At 43.9% G+C, this 18,971-nt stretch overlaps 1 protein-coding gene across 1 annotated transcript in view; it reads right to left on the minus strand.

Moving 5' to 3' along the window:
• Positions 1-17,199, minus strand: part of LOC125457838 (carcinoembryonic antigen-related cell adhesion molecule 1-like) — a 44,683-nt gene extending 27,484 nt beyond the window's left edge. The window contains exons 1-2 of the mRNA XM_048542499.2: positions 17,162-17,199; positions 10,554-10,671 (exon numbers count right to left, since the gene is read on the minus strand). The gene's annotated coding sequence lies outside the window, so the exon portion shown is untranslated. The remainder of the gene's footprint in view (positions 1-10,553; positions 10,672-17,161) is intronic.
• Positions 17,200-18,971: the final 1,772 nt, after the last annotated feature.

Below are 18,971 nucleotides of genomic sequence, written 5' to 3' on the forward strand. Positions count from 1 at the left end.
CCTTGCCTTTACATTGAGTATACCATTTATCGTGTTGTGTGGCACTATCACTGTGCTAAATGGGACAGACTTCAAACAGCTCTGGCAACTCAAGACGGGGCATCCATGAGGTGCAGTGAGCCATCAACAGCGGCAAAATTGTACTCCAGCACAATCTGCAACCTCATTGCTCAGCATCTCCTTCACTCAACCATTACCATCAAGCCAAAGGATCAAACCTGGTTCGCCAGAGAGTGCAGGAGGGCATGTCAGGAGGAGCGCCAGGCATACTTAAAAAAACAAGGTGACTGTCTGGTGTAGCTACAAAACAGGTCTATTTGCATGTCAGTTAGTTAGAACAGCAAGCGATAGATAGAGTTATGTGATCCCACAATCAATGGATCAGATGTAAACTCTGCAGTCTGCCACATCCAGTTGTGAATCGCGGTGAACAATTAAACAACTCACTGGAGGAGAAGGCTCCAGAAATATCCCCATCCTCAATGATGGAACAGCCCAATATATCAGTGCAAACAAAAAGGCTGAAGCATTCACAGTAATCTTCAGCCAGAATTGCTGAGTAGATGAACCACCTTGAACTCCTCCAATGGCCTCCAGCATTGCAGATACCAGTCTTCAGCCTATTTGATTCACTCCGCACAAAATCAAGAAACAGTTGGAGGCGCTGGATACAGCAAAGGCTATGGCCCTGACAAAATTGTGACAATAGTACTGCAGAGTTGTGCTCCAGAACTTGTCATTCCCCTAACCAAGTTCTTCCAGTACGGCTACAACACTGCCATCTACCCAAAAATGTGGAAATTTGTCTAGGTCTGTGCTGTACACAAAAAGCAGGACAAATCCAATCTGGCCAATTACTGCTCCATCACAGTCTACTCTCGATCATCAGTAAAGCGATGGAAGGTGTCATCAGCAGTGCTATCAAGCAGCAACTGCTCAGCAATAACCTGCTCAGTGATAATGGGAACTGCAGATGCTGGAGAATCCAAGATAATAAAGTGTGAAGCTGGATGAACACAGCAGGCCAAGCAGCATCTCAGGAGCACAAAAGCTGACGTTTCGGGCCTAGACCCTTCATAAAGGGTCTAGGCCCGAAACGTCAGCCTTTGTGCTCCTGAGATGCTGCTTGGCCTGCTGTGTTCATCCAGCTTCACACTTTATTAACCTGCTCAGTGATGCCCAGTTTGGGTGCTGCCAGGACCACTCCGCTCCTGACCTCATTACAGCCTTAGTTCAAACATGGACAAAAGAGCTGAATTCCAGATGTGAGGTGAGAGTGACAGCCCTTGACATCAAGGTCACATTTGACCAAGAGTGGTATCAAGGACCCCTACCAAAACTGGAATCAATGGGAATCAGAGGCAAACTCTCCATTGAGGCAAACTCTCCATTGAGGCACATTTCCAAAGTTGCAGGCTTGTATGACAGAAAAAAAAAATCTCCTCACCTTTGTCCTAAAAGAATGATTCCTAATCTTAAAACAGTACCTCTAGGTTTGGACTGTCCAATAAGGAAAAAAAAAATCATCCATTTTACATTCACTTTGGCAGGATCTTAACTTCTCCACTCCAGTGGAAATACATCCAGTCTGTTTAACCTTTCCTCTTTCCTCTTAAGACAATCCACTTTTTTTGGGTATCAATCTAGTGAACCTTCTCTGAACTGTCTGCAATGTGTTTCAATCCTTCCTTCAGTCAGCAGAACAAAACCCCACACAACATTCAACATGTGGTCTTACCAATGGCCTGTGTAAATGAAGTGCAACCATTTTATTTTTATATTCAATATTTTATATTCCCTTTCTTTCAGAATAAGTGGTCACATATCCCATTAGCCTCCTTGTTGACATGCTGTACCTGCATACTAATGTTATTTTTAATTACGCATTGAAACACCTGAATTCCTCTGCAGAGATATTAGGAACTGCAGATGCTGGAGAATTTGAGATAACAAGGTGTAAAGCTGAATGAAGACAGCAGGCCAAGCAGCATCAGAGGAGCAGGAAGGCTGATGTTTTGGGCCGAAACCCTTCTTCAGAAAAACGGTTTGAAGAAGGGTCTAGGCCCATAACATCAGCCTTCCTGCTCCTCTGATGCTGCTTGGCCTGCTGTGTTCATCCAGCTCTACACCTTGAATTCCTCTGCACCTCAATTGCTGCAGCTGTTCTTCATTTACATAATAATCTGTTTTTTTATTCTTCCTTCCAAAATAAATAACTTCACATTTTCCCATATTATACTCACTTCTTTTTACCCACTCCCTCAACCTATCTATATCCTTATGTAAATTCCTTTCGACTTCTTCAAAACATACTTTTCTACCTGTCCTCATGTCAGTTCCAAATTTAGATGCCATGTCAAACTAAGTCATTGATGTAAATTGTAAAAAGATGAGTTGCTTTCTCAGACCCCACTCAATTAGACCAAGACCCATTTAGGCATTCTCTCTGTTTGCTGGCAGCTAGCCAATCTCCCATCCATGCAAAATCACAAAGAACTTAATTTTGGCACAGATTATCATTTCCAAAACCGCTCGAGCGTTCTAGTAAATTGTTTGTTTCCACCACTTCTATGTTTACCATAACAAATATCTCTTCCATCTTTCTTTTCTTCCCTCTATTTCCTGAGCACCTTGTACTCTGCATTATTTGATATGCAGTCCTGCTGTTTTTAGATTCAGGTCTTTGTTGTTGCCTCAACATTATATTACACATATCTATTTCTGCTTGCAGCTGACCAGTTTTACTTGCAACACTTTGCACACTCACATACATGCATAGTGAACCCGAATTAGATTTTACTGTGCTTCCTTTCAGCCTCATTGACAAAATTTCTTCCTGTGATGCTATCTGTTTCTTTCAATTCTTTATGCTCCTTATTTTTTCTTTCCAATGCCACGTTTTGGTATCTATCTTCTTGCCAGTTTTATCTAAACTCTCTCTTATAGCTTTAGCGAACTGCCCACAGGCAAGCAGGTGTCTGCCCTGTGTTTCATTCAACCCATCTAGTTTGTACAGATCCCAGTTCCTCAGAACCAATCTCAATGTTCCATGATTCAAAAAAATTTCACTTTATACCGTCTCTCCAGCTATATATTTACCTCCTGTTGTGTGTGAAATTGTCCCTCAAGATGAAGAAGACCTTTGCTCTTCACAAGAATCTATGCATAGAATATCTTAACATGGACGTGTTGTCATGCTTTGGCTAGCACATTGTTCTGCCTGATGAGGAAACCCAACCACACTCACTGTTTGCCACAGATGTATTGAAATGATTTACAAATTACTAACCAAGCTGTTTGGAAACATAACGACATCTGTGGTCATCAAGGCCTGGTGGTATGGCTTGAACCCAGAGCTTTCTGGCCCTGATATAGGGACATTACCAATGCTCCACAAGACCTCCTTCTCCTATTTATCTACTGAATGGGCCTGGGACTGATTTTTGTTTCCTTTCTAGCTTCTTAACAAGCTGCCTATAAAACTGCATCCCTCTTTCCACATCGATTGAAACTGATATGGACCATGACCTTTGGCTGTTCACTTACCTTCCTCAGAAGGTTTGGTAACCACTCAAGTATATCCTCAAATAATCTCCTTTCTGTTCCTCTAGAGATAGACTACCAACTATTAATGCTGACTTAACAAACCTCCTCCTCTCCCTCGATCCACCCACGTTATCATAACCTTGCCTGTGCCCGCTCTTATGAAATGAACCATAATTTTCAGCATACCAGTTCAGGAGTGAAACACATTCAATGGACTCAAGATGTATTTGCTTGGTCTTTGTTGACTTTAAGGTAATTGTTCATCCCATGGCTGCCTCCACATCCTTCAGGTGAAGAGTGACCAAATGAGAGGAAGAGCTGACCAGAATATGGAAATGAGCTGCCACCAGATCATTTCCATCTACAAGAGATGCTGAGAATCCAGACTCAGAACTTTGTTGAGGACAATTGACATCATCTGCAGTTCTTCTATTAACGGCTGAACAAACCATTTCTGGAAAGTACAGCCTTCTCTGTCCCATTACTCTGTTGGAGGGGTTCCTACAACTCTACAGGGCCTACTTCCCTCAACTCCCTCAAGTTTAATTTTAACATACCTGTCACCCAGAACACCCAGTGACATTACAGAAGCATCATAGCTGCCAGTCTTCTGATTGGCCAACATCATCAGAAACCTTCCAATTGCTGCCCTAAATTGGATGGCAAGTCTGCAGGAAATTAGGAAGTCGCTTCTGGGAATGTTGTTGACTCCGTCCTGTGTCCTGGAAGGATGGCCTCAGGATTTATTTTTGGCCCAGTGTCTGCAGTGAAATTTATTCTGTAATTCCTGTTTGCAACACTCATCACTGATAGCACAGAGTTAAACTCATCTAGCTAGAATTAAAACTCAAGAATAAAACAGTTTGCTCAGGAAGTGGTCTAGGATTACGGTTTTTGTGTCAATTCGATTACAATGTACAAATATAAATACATCTGCTCAGAAGAAAAGCAGTGGGCAATGTGAGAACAAGGGTCTGTTTCTGGATGATGAAGCAAAATTCCAAACTTTGGGAGGTAATGGCAGAAAAAAGAAGGAAAGGAAGTTGTGTCCTTGTCACTGAGGATTCTACACTTCACAGCACTGCTCAATAAAGGGTGTCAAAGTCACTGTGGCCTTGAAAGTCTTTGCTTCTGGCTCCTTGCAAGGATCAACTGCACACCTTGGACAATGGCATCTCACAAATGACATTGCACAACTGCATCTCTCTGGTCAGAAAGTATTTTCTTTCCCAGAATTGGACAGCACATTAATTTAACAAAAGGCACTGTCTTATGGGGACAGGGAGTATTGGGTTTCCCTCCCATCACTCTATTCCCCCAAAAGGAAGGTTTCATTGGTACATTCATGGGGTTATCAAAGCACCTAGTGGCCAACTGGTAAATTTCAACAACAGGAAGGGATTCTATTCCCTCAGTGTCCAACTGGTCTGCAACCATTACAAGAGTTTTCTCGTAGTTGTTATGAAATGGATTTAATTCTGACATGCTAGAGATTGCCGCAAACATGAGAAACAGTGAATTAGTTCGAGCTTAGAAGAGGACAGATACATAGACAGTTATGTATTTTACAGCCAATCACTGAAGGTAGGATCCATGAACCTGATCGAGGGTGTGAGTGGCTGTAAGAGTGAGAGCGAATAACTGGCTGCGAATGTGTGTGTGAAGGAGGTGCCTGAGTGATATGTACCTGGTTGTGTTGGTGAATGGGTGCATGTGTGATAGGAAGTCTCACATCTCCAATTCATAGGTATGTGTCACTGGTATATGCAACCAATGGCAGCCAAGCTCATTTCAGCCTCAAAGTTATTTCTGGTATGAATTACTGCCCCTCCAACAACTGCAGCTGAAGACTAGTTAAAGACCAGGAAATGCCGATAGAGATTATCATTGCTGTCAAATGATTTTTCCTTCTGGGCTTGTATTCTTTTGAATACTCAAGATGTAGACTTGATCCTTTGAGGTATTTTAAAAAAGTTAAAACTATTCAATATAATATAGTCAAATTATTCCCTCAGGCTGGGGACATTGTCTTAAAACTAGACCTAAGCCTTTTAGGAGCTAAATAGTGAAACACTTCTTCACATAAATGAGTGGTAATAATCTGGCGCTGAATTTTGTGGTGCTTGGAGATGCCCAAGCATTGAGGCTGAAAGTGGGAGGTAACCACCATTCAGGAGAAGGTGCAATAAGTCCAATAAATTCATACTTACTGATTCCCTTATCATGGACGTTCATTTTACAGAAGTTGTATGCGATTAAAATCAAAGTTAAAAACAACATTGATGCACAAAAATTGTGAATCATCCAGGTCAGTTTCTGACCTAAAATAGATCAGAGAGGAATTAAAATTTGTCATGCACTGCACAAATCAGTGAAGTGTAGATTTATTCAAGCAAAGTTATTAGTTCTACCATATTGCTTTATATTGGCAGATATACTAACGTCTAGAGCTGTTATATAATTTCTTGTGGTCACATGCACCATTTTTGTTTGGAAATAAGATACAAATATTTGGTGAAAAAATGGTAGCTAAACTTCGTGCAAGGAATGCTCCCAAATATTGTAGTTTGGAAAATATGGCAATTTACGTCCTTTGTTTGCATACTTAAGCAAAGTGAGATTTTTGAATAAGGTTTTAGGAAATGGAGAAAAATCAACATTAAAAAGTGTAACTCACATACTATGTCCTGTAAACATTTAAAAATAACATAGCTAACCTCCCATTTTAATACTGTTGTGTCATCCATAAACCGGGCCAAAATTATGATATTAGATTCTTGACTAGAATTGCTTTTAACCTCATGGGTCTTTTGTTTTAAGGCCACCACTCAGATTTTTGGGATAGGTGGTAGCTGAAATATAAACATTCTGAGCTCAATTCGAAACTAGTTGTTGAGGAATGTTTCTGTGAATTATTGATTGTAAACTTCTGTGAATTATTGATTGTAAACCCCTTAGCTGAAGAGAGCACATAGTTGAATCCAGGAAAAATGCTCAGAATTTAAACATTGATTATATTCCCTTATACAAATACCTTTAGCATTATGAAACGTACCTGCGCACCCTAGATACAAAAGTTTCACGTGTAGTGGAATCATTCTGTGGTTTGATCTTGGTAACATTCAAATGCATGCAGCATTCAATCAGAAATAAACTAGAGCTAAGCAATACTGAATGTGACATCTTTACAGTCTGTTAAGTCCAATTGTAGAAATGTGAATCAGTTCCATCCTCCCCATCTTTTTAACCCCATGCTTGGCCACAACAAAGATTTTTAATTTTTTTAAGTACTCAGCTGTCACACTTCAATTTAAACTCGCATGATGTTTGAAATTCCAATTTTGTAATTCAAATCTAAAAATGCTGCTATTGAATTGAGACTAATGTATAAATAATGTTGACTAATGACTTCCATTCTAAAAAGACATTGGATGGAATTTTATTCTTGTCCTGGAAGCAGACGAGGAGATGGGTGGTTGATTTAATTTGACAGGAAGGGCTGGGTGAGACCCACCACCAGCCTGACTCACTACCATCAAGTCCGTGTTGGGAAGTTTCAAGGATTGCCTTCCTGTCTGAATGATGATTGAAATCTTTAATTGCTCAATTAATGTCCATTCAAGGGTGGGAAACTGGGGCCGTGACGTGTGTACTACCCTCCAGGCACATTTGACAGGCTGTGTTTGTCTTCCCTTCTGCCTGATGAGACTAAGACCAGCAGACCCCTTGAACGATCCTGGGTAAAGACCTCCACCTGCCCTAAATGCGAAGCAAAGACTGCTTCCCAACCTCCTCCAGCACCCATTGGCTTGTGTATGCCTTACTCTGATGAACTCACTCCAGTTGCCAAATGCCATGGGCATAAACATAAATCCTCTGCCTTGGACTTCTGAAGTATCAGCAGTAACCACCATTCCTGGTTGTGCTGTGGTGATGGAGAGCTGCAGGGCCATCGTACCTTCTGGAAAATTCATCTTTTCTGTGGACGCCGATTCCAAGCAGGAATGTGCCTGAGTGAGTTGGGTCAGTCACAGAATGGCTACAGTGGTATTTTCACTGGATCTCTAAACAATGAATGCACCCACTAACAAAGGCAATAAATTTCACTCCATGAGTTTACTGTTGGCCAACCAAGTAACTGCAATTTACTGTTTGTTCTACTGTAAACAGTATTTATTGAAACTCTGAGGTTAAAATTGATGATAAGGAGGAACACTAAGGAAATTAATAGGCATCAGGTGCAAGTTGGTGGAGTTGTGATTTGAATTTGTGATACATATATAGCAGAGCATTTACTTTTTTAGTAAGATATTTGAAACATAAGAAGAATCAAACTTTCAGCATTTTGCTTTCCTCCCAATGTAACTGTTTAATCAAATTTTCTCCAAACTGATTAAAAGCATATAGAATAGATCCACTTCCTTTTACTCAGTATCTGCGTGAGAAAGTGCTTCTACATCAATACCCTGTTTCTCATTGCCACACAACTGGCATTTATACAACAAGTTTAATATTGCAAAACATCCTAAAGCACATCAATACAATGTGGAGCTGGAGGAATAGAGCATGTTAGACAGCAGCAGAGGAGCAGGCAAGTCAACATTTCAGGTTGGGACTGAATAAGGTTCCCAACCTGAAATGTTGACTTTCCTGCTCCTCTGATGCTGCCTGACCTGTTGTGTTCCTCCAGTCCCACACTGTATTGACTCTGACTCCAGCATCTGTAGTTCTTGCTATCTCTGATCATTCTGAAGCACTATATAGGAACATTGTCAAACCACTTCATTCCGAGTCTCAATGGGAGATGAGAACAAATAATGATGTGTTGTCAGGGAGATAGGTTTTCAAGGAGCATTTTAAGGGAATAAACAGATAGAGAGAGAGGTGGAGAGATTTAGGGCAGATATTCCACAGCTCAGGGCCTCAGAAACTGCAAGCATGGCTGTGAATGGTAGAGCAATTTAAAGCGGAGATGTATTTGAAGCCAGAATAGAGTTTTAAGCAGTTTAATGACTGGAGGACATTGCAGAGTGGGAAGGCCAAGATCAAGTAATGATTTAAAAACAAGAATGACCATTTTAAAATTGAGGTGTTGTGGAAAGGGAGCCAATGCAGATCAGTGAGCGGAGGTAATAGATGAATGTGAATTGGTATGACTTACAATATAAGCAATTGCAATGTTAAGAGTAGATTTTAGTTTCACACCTTTAGAATTGTTGCCTTTAACTTCTCTAGTGTCTGTGGGTCACTGGTTGCATTACTGACTGGATTTTCTGCCACACATTTGTACATGTATTGGTCCTGTTCATGACCATAACTTATCACCAGTTCAGCTCCATCAATGATTCTATTGGTGGCTCCAGACAGGGATTGTTTTCCAGTGTAATGTGACATCTGTTCCCTTGGAGACAGAGCAGCCCAGGCTGACAATTATAGTTGAACAATTTATTTTTATGAACAGCTTGGAAACTGGCTCTAAAATAGAGACAACAGTTCAGAGGTGAATGATAAGACTTTACTGTATTTCTTATTCTTGGTATTATATCTCATACTTATTCTTCCAATTTTGTTTTGCCATTTTACATTTAGTGGGAAATAATTGCTCAATTTTGATTATTGTTGGAAAGAGAGACATATTGCCAAAAGTATTTCTCTCTTTAAGAATTCTTTCCTCATGGTAATGCCTCAGACAATCATAGTGAAATTGCCAACCAATCAGCACCCTGTTCTCCTGCAGTAAAAATCATTGAGATTATTTGAAATTTGGTTTTTGTGAGTTTGTTCTGATGAGTGCAAAATCAAAAGCACCAGCAACAAGTCTCTGTGTTCAGTAATTTTCAAATACTTAGTCACATTCCAACGGAGAACAGAAGTATATATTGCTGAATTGCCAGAAATGATTGTTTTATCACGCACACAAATAAAAGCTTGGAAAAAAAGATACTGTCACTTAAATCTCTCTCCAGAAAAAAATCTCCAGTTAATTCTATAAAGCTCCTGCAGGCTGAAAAAAAATCAATGTGAAAGATATAAACGCACAACCTCCAAAATAAGAACAGAAATTTCCGAGATAACAAGGTGTAGATCTGGATTAACACAGCAGGCCATGCAGCATCAGAGAAGTAGGCCTAGAATTTCCTGTTTGCTGAAGCTGGTGAATGTTCTGTATGAATGAAGCTTCTGGAAGAATAAGAAGTGTGCCCTCAGGGTGAATATATTATCATTCTCCTCCTCTATCGCATTTCTGACCTCAGTTACAGTCCTCATTAGGGGCTAAGAACTTTTTCACTGAGTGAGCATAGCAATACACTTTCTCATAATTGTTACACATTCACATTGAGTTTATATTAATGTTTATTTTAAAATTATATGATAAAGCAATGTACCAAACACTGGAAAATCAAATAATATTTCATTTGTCTCCATCACTGCTGCATCACTGCAATTAATTTGTATTCCATACAGTTTGGTATCATTAATCTATACATTCTGCAGCACCAAAGAATCTTGTGTGTCTTTGCAGTCTGTTTTCATACAATAGACGTTAGATGCCTTCAAGGCAGAGATCGACAAATTCTTGATCTCACAAGGAATCAAGGGTTATGGGGAAAGTGCAGGGGAGTGGAGTTGAAATGCCCATCAGCCATGATTTAAATGGCGGAGTTGGACTTGATGGGCCGAATGGCCTTACTTCCACTCCCATGTCTTATGGTCTTATGGTCTAATATATGTTTGTGAAATGTATGCATTCCCCAATAAGTAAGTTTAGCATAAATTGGTGATTTTGACAGAAATGTTACTTCATACTGGGTTCCACACTGGACAGACAAGGGAAACAAAATCTGTTCACCTACAATTGCGTTCATGATAGATTTGGCTGAGATCTCTGTCATACATGGTGTAAATAAATGGAACACTAGAAGGGAAATTAAACATATGTACAGTCAATTAATGAAAATGTATCCTCCTGAACAACAATAAAGTTAATAGTTCCAAAAATATTTTACCTGAAATCAGCATCAGCATTTTCACATTGAGGAGATAGAAGTTTTCTTTTGTACCTGTGCTGCATACTATTTTATTTTAGTTTCTTGTTTTCGAAAGCTGATTCCAAAAGAATTTTATCTGCAAAAGGACAAAATATATTTTTGAGTAATGGTATTGTCATTTTATAGACTCTAAATTTCATTTAATTGGAGTAGGGTTGAGGCATTTTGTAGTGTGTGCAGAAACATCAATGATGGACATGGGTCATTGTACTAGAGACCATCAAGACTAAGAGAATTGGAGTTCTGTCAATTGAAGGTGGAAAAGATAATGTTTGCTGCCAGGCTTGCATTTAACACTGCAACAATCCAAGTAGAAACAAGCAACTGAAACATTTTCTCCCCTTTGGTCCAGGAACTCGCTACCTACGTCCGTGACACCACCCATGCCCTCCACCTCCTCCAGGAGTTCCAATTCCCTGGCCCCCAACACCTCATTTTCACCATGGACGTCCAGTCCCTATACACCTGTATTCCGCATGCAGATGGCCTCAAGGCCCTCCGCTACTTCCTGTCCCGCAGGCCCAACCAGTCCCCTCCACCGACACCCTCATCCGCCTAGCCGAACTCGTCCTGACCCTCAACAACTTCTCTTTCGATTCCTCCCACTTCCTACAGAGGAAGGGGGTGGCCATGGGCACCCGCATGGGCCCCAGCTATGCCTGCCTCTTTGTAGGTAACGTGGAACAGTCCCTTTTCTGCACCTACAAAGGCCCCAAACCCCACCTCCTCCTCCATTACATTGATGACTGTATCAGCGCCGCCTCTTGCTCCCCAGAGGAGCTCGAACAGTTCATCCACTTCACCAACACCTTCCACCCCAACCTTCAGTTCACCTGGGCCATCTCCAGCACATCCCTCACCATCCTGGAACTCTCAGTCTCCATCTCAGGCAACCAGCTTGTAACTGATGTCCATTTCAATCCCACTGACTCCCACAGCTACCTAGAATACACCTCCTCCCACCCACCCTCCTGCAAAAATTCCATCCCCTATTCCCAATTCCTCCGCCTCTGCCGCATCTGCTCCCACGATGAGGCATTCCACTCCCGCACATCCCAGATGTCCAAGTTCTTCAAGGACCACAACTTTCCCCCCACAGTGGTCGAGAACGCCCTTGACCGCGTCTCCCGCATTGCCCGCAACACATCCCTCACACCCCGCCCCCGCCATAACTGCCCAAAGAGGATCCCCCTCGTTCTCACACACCACCCCACCAACCTCCGGAAACAACGCATCATCCTCCGACACTTGCGCCATCTACAATCCGACCCCACCACCCAAGATATTTTTCCATCCCCACCCTTGTCTGCTTTCCGGAGAGACCACTCTCTCCGTGACTCCCTTGTTTGATCCACACTGCCCTCCAACCCCACCACACCCGGCACCTTCCCCTGCAACCGCAGGAAATGCTACGCTTGCCCCCACACCTCCTCCCTCACCCCTATCCCAGGCCACAAGATGACTTTCCATATTAAGCAGAGGTTCACCTGCACATCTGCCAATGTGGTATATTGCATCCATTGTACACGGTGTGTCTTCCTCTACATTGGGGAAACCAAGCGGAGGCTTGGGGACCGCTTTGCAGAACACCTCCGCTCGGTTCGCAATAAACAACTGCACCTCCCAGTCGCAAACCATTCCCACTCCCATTCTTTAGATGACATGTCCATCATGGGCCTCCTGCAGTGCCACAATGATGCCACCCGAAGGTTGCAGGAACAGCAACTCATATTCCGCTTGGGAACCCTGCAGCCCAATGGTATCAATGTGGACTTCACCAGCTTCAAAATCTCTCCTTCCCCCACTGCATCCCAAAACCAGCCAAGCCTGTCTCCGCATCCCTAGCCTGTTCTTCCTCTCACCCATCCCTTCCTCCCACCCCAAGCCGCACCTCCATTTCCTACCTACTAACCTCATCCTACCTCCTTGACCTGTCCGTCTTCCCTGGACTGACCTATCCCCTCCCCACCTCCCCACCTATACTCTCCTCTCCACCTATCTTCTTTTCTCTCCACCTTGGTTCCGCCTCCCCCTCTCTTCCTATTTATTCCAGAACCCTCACCCCATCCCCCTATCTGATGAAGGGTCTAGGCCTGAAACGTCAGCGTTTGTGCTCCTGAGATGCTGCTTGGCCTGCTGTGTTCATCCAGCTTCACACTTTATTATCTCGGATTCTCCAGCATCTGCAGTTCCCATTATCACTGTTACAACTGAAACAAACGTTTGAGACGTCCAGGTCAAGGGCCTGGAAAAGAATCAAGAAGAAGATGAGTTATTTTTTTTAGAAAAAAAACGAAATGTTTGGAACTGACAAAAAGGAGAAAAAAATCTTCAATGATGGGAAGAAAAGCTGTGACAGAAGAATTTGAGATAGAGAATCTGTCAGATGACCAGCTGTATCTTCAGTTTCGTTAGCAAGTCAGAGAATCTCCGCGCATGCAATAGTGTCCCAACCCTAAGCTGTTTGGGGTTTGGTTTGACTACCTATGTTTTAAATACATCATTACCATCTGGCAGAAAAATTCATCAGCTTTCAGGCATGGGAATCGGAATTTGCGGCAGGAATACAGCACACCAAGAAAGAGAATAAACTTACCTCGCTTGCTGCAGAAGACTGAGCCAGTTAAGAGATGTCACTGTTGAGGGAGAAGGGTATGAGTGAGGCTACAGACAGCGTGTAAGAGAAGCTGCCTGGGTGAAGGTTAATAAAAACGAAGTTGCTGGAAAACCTCAGAAGGTCTGGCAGCATTTATGAAGGAAAAAGAGTTAACGTTTCGGGTCCGGAGGCCCTTCCTCAGAACTGTTCTGAAGAAGGGTCAAGTGGGATTTAAACCCTGGAGTCCCAGTTTATAGGTAGGGATACTAACACTGTACCGCAAGAACCGTTTTGGGTGCCGGGTATCATGACTTATCAGTGTAGGCTTTATGGGAATAATCCAACACCCAGTCAATCAGTTCCCTAATAAAATCTTTAAAAATGCCCACTAATGTGTCAGTGTGTGTGTGACAGAGAAAGTGCGGTCAGGTTATCTATAGATTCACTTAATTTTTCTTTCCATTTCCGTTCAACTTTTAATGATTGACATTAATCGACAAACTGACAAATATTGGGCCAACAATCCCCGTTTCCTTTTACTTTAAACAAGTCGAAACATTTCTCGAAAGTTTAGAAATGTTTATGTATTTGCACGGATAATGGAAGAATCCTTAAATATTTCTATTAGAATATTATCAGGTGATTGTGTCTTTAACGAGGTGGAACAGAATGGCGACGATGAGAATCGTTTTGCAGTGGGGCCAGTGCGCTAGGAAGCCTTCGTCCGTTGAAGCAAATTGTTCCACTAAAGGATATAGATTAGAAATGGAACGAGATGCACTTGAAACAAGTGAATTGTGTGAAACAGATAGGCCGCGCTCTGATTCCTCAATGAATTTCTGCTACAATGGTCCTGAAAGGTCGGATGTTGCCCGTCGGTCTTTAGATTCTGTGATGTCGCCAAGGTAATGTACAAAACTGTATTTTCATTTTGGGTATTTACCCACGCGAGCAGGTTGCTTATTTATTAAAATGGCTATATTAGAAAGAATGTAACCAATTACCTCATAAATCTCCTTTCCAAAATGCACTATATTCAGTAAGAACACTGGAATTTCAGTTAAGGAGAGAAACAGGTTCACGACTAGACGGTTACTTTTATATTTTAATATTTCCATGCATTTTTTTAAATAGTGTGGTACCCCAAAACATTTCAACTTTCTTTTCCAATCTAACTCGTATTTACATAGCTCCTTTATTGCAGGGAACGGTCCCCACACAGTTTGGCACGTCGCATAAATATAGAAATCCCATTCCCCTTTAGGCACAATTCCCCTAATCCCCAATCTACAGTCGCAATAATGAGCACTGCTTCACCTTTTCAACACTGTAATGAGTGACCACTTACATCCAGATGGACTTTTTGACAGAGATCACAAAGTGTGGAGCTGGATGAACACGGCAGGCCAGGCAGCATCTTAGGAGCAGGAAAGCTGACGTTTCGGGCCTAGACCCTTCATCAGAAATGAAGGGTCTAAAAATAAATTTCTGATGAAGGGTCTAGGCCCGAAACGTCAGCTTTCCTGCTCCTAAGATGCTGCCTGGTCTGCCGTGTTCATCCAGTTCTGCACCTTGTTATCTCGGATTCCCCAGCATCTGCAGTTCCTACTATCTCAGACTTTATAACATTCGCTTTTAAAATAGAAAGAAAAGCAGCATCTGAGAAAGAGCAGCTGGGATCACGGTGCAATTCCGGCCATTGTGCATCAACCCAAGAGACCCCACAACAAATCAATTCCTCAAACAGGACAGAAGCTCCTGGCAAGTGTCAGCGGTTCAGGCATCCTGTCTGGAGGGAGGGAGAGAGAGAGAGAGAAAGTAAATTTGTCAGATCACTGTTCGGTTTTTGCTTCTATTCAGTTCTTTTTCATTTCAGAGATAATGGGAACTGCAGATGCTGGAGAATCCAAGATAATAAAGTGTGAAGCTGGATGAACACAGCAGGCCAAGCAGCATCTCAGGAGCACAAAAGCTGACGTTTCGGGCCTAGACCCTTCATCAGAGAGGGCGATGGGGTGAGGGTTCTGGAATAAATAGAGAGAGCGAGGGAGGCGGACCAAAGATGGAGAGAAGATAGGTGGAGAGGAGAGTATAGGTGGGGAGGTAGGGATGGGATAGGTCAGTCTAGGGAAGACAGACAGGTCAAGGAGGTGGGATGAGGTTAGTAGGTAGGAAATGGAGGTGCGGCTTGGGGTGGGAGGAAGGGATGGGTGAGAGGAAGAACAGGTTAGGGATGCGGAGACAGGCTGGGCTGGTTTTGGGATGCAGTGAGGAGAGGGGATGAACTGGGATGGTTTTGGGATGCAGTGGGGGAAGGGGAGATTTTGAAGCTGGTGAAGTCCACATTGATACCATTGGGCTGCAGGATTCCAAAGCGGAATATGAATTGCTGTTCCTGCAACCTTCGGCGGCATCATCGTGGCACTGCAGGAGGCCCATGATGGCACTTGCCCCCACACCTCCTCCCTCACCCCTATCCCAGGCCCCAAGATTACTTTCCATATTAAGGAGAGGTTCACCTGCACATCTGCCAATGTGGTAGTGGTGCCAATGTGGTATACTGTATCCATTGTACCCGGTGTGGCTTCCTCTACATTGGGGAAACCAAGCGGAGGCTTGGGGACGGCTTTGCAGAACACCTCCGCTCGGTACGCATCAAACAACTGCACCTCCTAGTCGCAAACCTTTTTAACTCCCCCTTCCCATTCTTTAGATGACATGTCCATCATGGGCCTCCTGCTGTGCCACAATGATGCCACCTGAAGGTTGCAGGAACAGCAACTCATATTCTGCTTGGGAACCCCGCAGCCCCATGGTATCAATGTGGACTTCACCAGCTTCAAAATCTCTCCTTCCCCCACTGCATCCCAAAACCAGCCCAGTTCTTGCCCTCCTCCCACTGCATCACTAAACCAGCCCAGCTCTTCTCCTCCCCCCACTGCATCCCAAAACCAGCCCAGCCTGTCTCTGTCTCCCTAACCTGTTCTTCCTCTCACCCATCCCTTCCTCCCAACTCAAGCCGCACCTCCATTTCTTACCTACTAACCTCATCCCACCTCCTTGTCCTGTCCGTCTTCCCTGGACTGACCTATCCCCTCCCCACCTATACTCTCCTCTCCACCTATCTTCTTTTCTCTCCATCTTCGGTCCGCCTCCCCCTCTCTCCCTATTTATTCCAGAACTCTCACCCCATCCCCCTCTGTGATGAAGGGTCTAGGCCGGAAACGTCAGCTTTTGTGCTCCTGAGATGCTGCTTGGCCTGCTGTGTTCATCCAGCCTCACACTTTATTATCTTTTTCATTTCATCTAGGTTTCAAAATAGTCCCAGTTCGCTTCACACACGCGTTGCTGGTTCAATAAACCCGACAATAAATTCGACAGTGCGGTAGTAATATTAAAGATCAGCCTGTTATTCGCCTGTGAAATACACTGGAGAGCGAAAAATATCTCACAAAACATTAAAATGACAAATCATATAGTGGGAAAATAAAACCTAGAGAACTGTGAATTCTGGAAATCTGAGACCAAAACAAAAATTGCTGGCGAAATTCAAGCGGGTCTGGTAGCGTCTGTAGAAGGAGAAAGACAGTTATTATTTCCGAGACCTTTCCTCGGGATTAGATAGATTGAAAAAGAGAAACCTGTGAAATATTGTTGCTCCAGGACAAGCAATCATTGTTGGCAAACTTTCTTACACCAAACAGTGAAAAGATTTTGTTTCTAATGACCGGGAAATCCGTGATTGCACTTCGCTCCAAACTGAATTAAACACGGTGTTTTAAAGTTCCAGCTCTTTACTGATTTGAGAATTCCTTTTCACTTTGTTGTAAACACTCGGTCAGATATTTTCAGTCTGAAATCAAAGAATGCAGCTTCTATTGAACGAGTTTACAGTCGGCCCACTCTGCTTTCTCTGTCACCTTTAATAATTTACCCAGTCGCCGAGTCTCTCTGAGACTCATTCACTTACACCCACTGCTCTCTGACTTGCTGCTCCTCCCATCAAGGGCCTCCGCTCCATCGGTTCACATTGCCCTGAACACGGGGCATAAACCAGAACCAGAGGTCGCAATGAACGGCCGGCTGATTGACGAGCGGTGGACTCTTGTCCGCTCACACACAAGTGAGAGATAGTGAGTACTGCCGATGCTGGAGTCTGAGATAACACAGTGTGGAGCTGGATGTACACAGCAGGCCAAGCAGCATCAGAGGAGCAGGAAAGCTGACGTTCCGGGTCTGGACCCTTATTTAGAAATGGGGGAAGGGAAAGAGGGCTCTCAAATAATTGTCCGAGTGATTCTGAGCTGTGGACAGGCGAAACATAGTGACGTTATAAATCCAACCTGCCTGGCGTGTAGATGAAGCTGTGTTTAAAGCTCCGCTTGCAAAGATACTTTTTTTGCAGAAACTCAGCAGGTCTGGCAGCATCAGAGGAAAGAAAAAAGGCTCTCTGGACTGAAACTTGAACTCTGTTTCTCTCTCCACAGATGCTGCCAGACCTGCTGAGTTTCTGCGTCAGTTTCTGCTTTTGTTCTTCTTTCAGATCCCCAGCAACCGCCGTTCTTTGTTTTATCTCAGATATTTCTGACTTGGCGATGCTGAGACTTTTTTTTGTAGTTCGGTACATATTTATCTCTTGCGAAGAAGAGTTGATTTTCAGAGGGGATGTGGTTATCAGAGTGATTTCTTTCTGGGCAATATCTGAATCAGACAAAATGCGAATCGGCCCAGTGAGTTCAGAATAGGGCTGGGTTCTAACTTGTGATAAGGGGAACTGCAGATGCTGGAGAATCCAAGATACTAAAATGTGAGGCTGGATAAACACAGCAGGCCCAGCAGCATCTCAGGAGCACAAAAGCTGACATTTCGGGCCTAGACCCTTCATCAGAGTGGGGGATGGGGTGAGGGTTCTGGATAAATAGGGAGAGAGGGGGAGGCGGACCGAAGATGGAGAGAAAAGAAGATAGGTGGGGAGGAGAGGACAGGTGGGGAGGTAGGGAGGGGATAGGTCAGTTCAGGGAAGACGGACAGGTCAAGGAGGTGGGATGAGGTTAGTAGGTAGATGGGGGTGCGGCTTGGGGTGGGAGGAGGGGATGGGTGAGAGGAAGAACAGGTTAGGGAGGCAGAGACTGGTTGGACTGGTTTTGGGATGCAGTGGGTGGAGGGGAAGAGCTGGGCTGGTTGTGTGGTGCAGTGGGGGGAGGTGACGAACTGGGCTGGTTTTGGGATGCGGTGGGGGAAGGGGAGATTTTGAAGCTGGTGAAGTCCACATTGATACCATTGGGCTGCAGGGTTCCCAAGTTCTTCAAGGACCGCAACTTTCTCCCCACAGTGGTCAAGAACGCCCTTGACCGCGCCTCCCGCATTTCCCGCAACACATCCCTCACACCCCGCCCCCGCCACAACCGCCCAAAGAGGATCCCCCTCGTTCTCACACACCACCCCACCAACCTCCGGATACAACGCATCATCCTCCGACACTTCCGCCATCTACAATCCGACGCCACCACCCAAGACATTTTCCCATCCCCACCCCTGTCTGCTTTCCGGAGAGACCACTCTCTCCGTGACTCCCTTGTTCGCTCCACACTGCCCTCCAACCCCACCACACCCAGCACCTTCCCCTGCAACCGCAGGAAATGCTACACTTGCCCCCACACCTCCTCCCTCACCCCTATCCCAGGCCCCATGATGACTTTCCACATTAAGCAGAGGTTCACCTGCACATCTGCCAATGTGGTATACTGCATCCACTGTACCCGGTGTGGCTTCCTCTACAT

The sequence above is a fragment of the Stegostoma tigrinum genome, chromosome 14, assembly GCF_030684315.1.
Source record: "Stegostoma tigrinum isolate sSteTig4 chromosome 14, sSteTig4.hap1, whole genome shotgun sequence".
Classification (NCBI taxonomy): Eukaryota; Metazoa; Chordata; class Chondrichthyes; order Orectolobiformes; family Stegostomatidae; genus Stegostoma; species Stegostoma tigrinum.